This window comes from Phragmites australis, chromosome 8 (genome assembly GCF_958298935.1).
Source record: "Phragmites australis chromosome 8, lpPhrAust1.1, whole genome shotgun sequence".
NCBI classification, from domain to species: Eukaryota; Viridiplantae; Streptophyta; class Magnoliopsida; order Poales; family Poaceae; genus Phragmites; species Phragmites australis.
Genome location: NC_084928.1, coordinates 24,396,711 through 24,402,710, shown reverse-complemented (window position 1 = coordinate 24,402,710; position 6,000 = coordinate 24,396,711). Strand labels below are relative to the sequence as shown.

Below are 6,000 nucleotides of genomic sequence, written 5' to 3'. Positions count from 1 at the left end.
GATCATACGGTAGTTTCCCATGTTCATCACGGGCTACCGGTGTAGCACATTCCAATTCAGTATCCCCCATCAAACCACAAGAGAAACAATAGAAAGGTAACTTCTTGTACTGGATATCAAACCAATCATGAGTTCCACGATACTCGGATTTCAGGAGGACTCCCTGTCGGAGTGGTTTATCCATCTCAATGAAAACCCTAGCTCGTAGAAAAGGACCACTCGCCTTATTGTTTTCATCCACATCAACTCTATCGGTTGTACCAATCATATCTCCCAATACCTCCTTTCTTATTCATCCATCCGAAAGAGAGGTTCAGAAAACGCACCTAGATTTCCATACGATCAAAACGAACATCAGAGTGACGGAGTTCCACATTAAACTCTTGCAGAATTACTGCATGCTTCCCCACTACCCATGGGGATCCCACTAGAGCTCTCTCCTTGTTAGTCGCACATGAAAAATCCGCAACGAAGAGGTTCTCCATCCTCTCGCCCACTGATCTCCCTGACAGGCCATGAGGATTACCCCATGCCAGCCTCATCGCGCCCAAGATGGTCGTGATGTACACCCAGCTAGATGTTGAAGAATGAAACTAGGATACTAAAGCCCACCAGCACGCCATATAATTGAACACTGGAGCGAATATTACTGAAATTGTTTATGCATTTTATGATGATATCTCCTAAAATTCTTGTTGATGTAAAATATATTTTTCTATGAAGACATCATGTAATACATATGGAGTGGTGATATTATGGTCATTGGGTGTTTTTCATAATTACTAAACTGATATAAAGTCAATAATATAAGACAACAACACAAGAAAAACAAACCTATATGAAGCTACCAAGGGAAAAACCTAAGTCATAAACTTTGCAATTTATGGGCTCAACCCCAAAGTAGTGGAAGTTTTGTTGAACTTTCTGACTTCAAGCTGCAATAAGAAACAGGATTTAAACCGCAAAATCCAGATGAGCTGGACCAAATGGGTTTCAAGTATTTTGCATCCGGCTGGATTCTGTTCGTGGACCTTAATTTATGGAATTTTCACTTTTAATCTTTTTGGAAAATATTTTTTACAAATGGACTCTCAGTAAAAAATATCCAGAAATAGATCCTTTTTACAATATCACAACCTTTGGCGTCGTTAGACTATTGTATGGTGCCACCGAATTTGACACTATTCACTTGCTAATGTGTTATAGTATGGCGCTGTAGTTAGGTGTATAAATGGCTCGGCGTTAGGTGTTTTGGCGCCGTGCGATGCGGCGGTGGACCTGCCGATCCAGGCCTGCTCTTCGGCACGATTGTGGTGAGCGTCTACCTGGAACACGCCGACATGTTCCGGCACCTAAGCCACCTGCTCTCGTGGCAGAGCCAGAGCGGCACGACCTGCTGGTCGCAACTGCGCGGTGTCGGCGCTGGCGTCAGCGCTCTTCACCAACGACACCTGCTGCGTGGTGCTCACCGAGTTCATCCTCAAGATCGCGCGGCAGAACAGCCTGCCGCCCAAGCCCTTCCTCATCGCGCTCGCCTCCAGCGCCAACATCGGCTCCGCCGCCTCGTCCATCGGCAAGCCGCAGAACGTCGTCATTGCCGTCCAGAGCGGCATCTCCTTCGGCCAGTTCGTCTTCGGCATCCTCCCTGGTCATTCTTTTCCTCTTGAATGTGGCGTCAAATGTTCCAACCGGTATGCCCTCCCCTTTTCATTGTCTGCAAGTATGCATGCTCCATTGAAGATTACCTGCTTAAATGCATTCAGAAATTCAACATGCCCAACTTCACATGTTGTAATATCAAGGAAGTAGCCATACAATTGAAAAGATACTATTTTCACTTGTTTAATATTTATGACTGATTAATTACAATAAGCCATGGAAGGAGTGTAAAATTAGTCAAAATAAATTAGCTTTTAGCTTTCCCTAAGGTTCCATCAACGCTTACAAAAGATTGCATCTTTTCCTGGAACCTCCCAATGCAATAATAGTGTGGAACTACATGAACGTAATGTCTGAATTCTGAATCAGCATCCGAAAATTGATGGGTTAATATTACTATCTGTTTTCCTGCATTGATTTCATGCTTCCAACACATTTTTTGGGCTAGTTCCAAATACACAATGTCTGCATTCAACTAATTCAACGTAGAGTAAGACATGCAACAACAACATGATTTGGTTGTCAGTTGGGACAATTTCTGTGACAAAGTCTGAACTCTGAACTATGAGCTGCTTGCCAGACCTTCTGACTTGTGATTTGTGACTTAAAAGATCTTGGAACATCTGGTGAACACTTGCAGATTTTACTCCATATGCACTGCATATCCGATGCTAAATTCTTTCAGTGGCCCATCATTCTCAATAACAAGTTGGACATCTCATGATTCATTCGTATCATTTCCCTGCACCATAATATATGTGACAGCCTGCATTGTGCTGCTGCTCATTGTCACAGGAATCGGACTGCTGCTCATCAGAAGCTACTGGAAAATGGAGCAAAGAAGAGCGTATCAATATGTATGTGTCTAGAAAAAAAATTGTGAATTTTTGTCGTCACAGGTCGTTTGGATTTGCACAAGATTCATTGTGGGATCATCTTTCTGTTACCTCCTAATGATGAAGCACATATATCATGGTGCTTGCTTGGCAGCATTGTGATTTGTACATTTTAGTATTGAAAAAAGTTGTATATTTTGGAGTAGCAGGTATCATATCATAAAAAGGTGTAAATCGCAAATCCGACTGCCCCATGCTCAGCGCTAATGGTCGTTTAGTTTTGAGCAAGCTGATTTCCTACTCCTAATCTGGCGGGCTAACTGATCTCTTCAGTACTCTAAATGCTTCATGGCTCTAAAAATAAAAAGTTTCCCAGCAGCTTCCTCACTGAACAACTACCATACTCGGTCTGCTCCATGGCCTACCTTTCTACAAGCTCAAGAGTCAAACTCGTAACAGTAGGTAAAGAGCTGAAAAAATAAAACTAAAAGTCCCTTTCATGGACGAGTCGACTGTGGATTACAGACTGCTTGTGTCGACAGGAACTAAAGGGGAACATTTTCTGTACTATTATTCAGAAAAAAGCACTGTGAGAACATAATTGGTTGGTGAGCGGCGGCGAAAATTATATTTTCAACACCAACTAAATCAAAAGTCGGGTAAGAGGAACCTAAGCAGATGTCGTGAGTCCTGCACATTAAGCTGCTATAGTATGTAGCTTGTTCCAAGACACTTGTATGGTATCATGAGTATTATCTACCTAGCCACAGTAGTAAAGAGCCAGGATAGCGATCCAAGTGCGAACTCTGAACTCAGCAGATCACAGTTGGTGCTATCTTTTCCTAAGGGATAAATGCAAAAAACCCCCCAAAAGTCACTTGGATTTTGACTTTCCCCCCCAAAAGTTGTTTTTTTGCAAAAAATCCCCCAAAGATTTGATTTTGTTACAAAAACACCCCCAAAATTCAATTGTTTTTTAAAAAAATCACAAAAAATTCTAAAAAAAACTAGAGACAATTATAAGACCTTTTGTGAATTTTTTTTTCAAAAATAATATCCTTTGCATCATATTTCATGGAGAGTAAGTTTGAAAAAAAGAAAAACGTGCAACTCATTTATTAATTCGAGTTAAATGCATAGTTAATTATTTACTAATCCAAAAATCATGAAACAAAATTTTTTAGTCTTATTACATGATCCTATATCTTGTAAAAATACATTAAATCTTGAAATAGTTATTGTAACGTGCAGGATTGAGTAAATATATTGCAGATAGATTAATTCATAACTAATCCATAACACCCCTAAAATTAGTGAAACCACTTTTATTAGTTTACTTAAACAATTATTTGTGTAGGAAAAATAATGTTAGACATGACAAAGTTAAAATAACATGAGTTAATAAATGAGCTGCACATTTTTCTTTTTTTTTCCAAACTTCCTCTCCATGAAATATGATGCAAAGGATATTATTTTTGAAAACAAATTTCACAGAAGGTATTAGAATTGTCTTTAGTTTTTTTAGAATTTTTTAATGATTTTTTTATTTTTTTGAATTTTTAGGAGGTTTTTTGCAACAAAGTCAAACTTTTGGGAGGTTTTTTTTGCAATAAAACAATTTTTTGAGGGGAAAGTCAAAATCCAAGTGACTTTTGGGGAGGTTTTTACAGTTTTCCCTTTCCAATGAACCAAACTTGCAGAGCTGCTGCTGCCCCGCGTCGTCCACCCGCCCTCCCGCTCGCTGCCCCACGCCGTCACCGATTCGGGGAACGGAAAATGAGGCTTTAAGTCCTATAGCATAATGATTAATGCTATGACACGTTGGTGAGTGTTTTTATACAGATCCTAAGTGTTGTATAACGACGCTAAATCCAATGGCGATGTACAATGATTCGATCGTGGCGCCGTAAAAAAAGTCGATTCCTATATATATCTTTTGCTAAGGGTCCATTTGTAATTCTGGACGTTGCCTGTTGGGAAAAATGATTGGGCGTCCGTAGCGATGGTTGTCGGTCTTTTGGGCTGGTATTGCTACAGGTCAACGGTGAGCCGGCGGTCGTACGGGCGTGCCGTACGACCGAGAGAGTGAGCGACTGTGCAGGGAAGGAAATTATATGAGATTGGCTTCGATAGAAAGATCTTCGTCTCCATGTAACGTGTGTAAGAAAAAACACTGTAGATTAAGGATTTCGAAGAGTCTCATATAATTTTGTTCCGTGCACGGGTGGTTACAGTGATATGCAAGGCAGCAAGGGGTCGTGGCAGCAGACACAGACAGAGAGCAGTGCATGCTGGCCCGCATGTGAGTGACTGGAAGATGCTAGTTCCTTCTCTGGCGAAGAGTGCAGTAAAAGGTCTCATAATATACTTGTACAAGAAACTATACGATTTTGTATTATGAATGCTCGTATATGTTGATCCTATTGAAGGACCGGCGTTGCTCCTTCGGCATGGCTTTTGTAGCAGCATTCCACCGTTCCGCAATGATATGGATTGGAAGCCAATAATCTCCATTGTGTTAGGGGTGATCTAGGTTGGATATGGGTGAAACTCTGCTAAATGGGATAACCCTATTTTTTTTTAGCAGTCTAATTCATGAAGTTGGTCTCCTCACCGTATAAATTTATGAAGCAGGTAAAAGGATACTCCACAAATGTCTGATCTATGAAGTCGGAAAAAAAATTACCCATAATTGCCATTAGAGTAATACCCCCTTCATCGTTCGCCCCTCCCCCTCTTGAGCCCTCTCTCTCACCCATGTGCCCAACGCCACCCTCTGCTAGTAGTCCACTGCCCCTGCCCTCCACATGCCGCCTAGCCGCCCCCTCCCTTCGTTCGTTGCCCAACCATGTTATGTCAATTTCTTTGCTAATTCATCTATGGTGGATGAATTGATGGAGAAGATTGTCTTTGGTAATTAGAAATTCATAATGCCTTGGCAATTGAACATCCAAAAAATAGTAATATTTCTTGAAAAATAGAATAAAAAACTCACAATAGTGCCAAAGTGAACACAAAGGGTAGAATAGACAATTCGCTCAAAACCTCCTCATTCATGTATCTGGAGCCAATTTGCTAGCTAAACACAAACACTAATGCTCTAGTGTCATTGGTGGATCTGCTCTATTTTGGATCTGTGGAGCTGTGAAGTAGATCTATAGTTGGAACTCTATCAAATAGGGAACTCTATCATGAATCCCTTGACCTAAACTGACATCTGGTCAGTATGGTGGCAGTGACACCCTAGGTCTTTTCTCGCAGTGCTCGTCCTAGTTTTGACGTCTTGCATGCTTCTTCTTTTGCTAGATCTCTCTCCTTCCCTAGATCCATCCATCATGGGGAACTCTGCCTAGCGTTGGCTCTTTGGCTTTTGTGTGCTTGAGGGGTGTAGCGAAAATGATTCTTTTAGGTATGCATGTGATTTTAATAATTAATGATAATATAGTTAATGTGACTAACATGTTTATCAAGTCTTCATAGATCTCATAAAATATACTTTAGTAGG

The 6,000-nt window shown here is 40.8% G+C and overlaps 1 pseudogene; it reads left to right on the top strand.

Moving 5' to 3' along the window:
• Positions 1–986: 986 nt before the first annotated feature.
• On the top strand, positions 987–4,275 carry LOC133927674 (silicon efflux transporter LSI2-like; annotated as a pseudogene).
• The last annotated feature ends 1,725 nt before the right edge of the window (positions 4,276–6,000 follow it).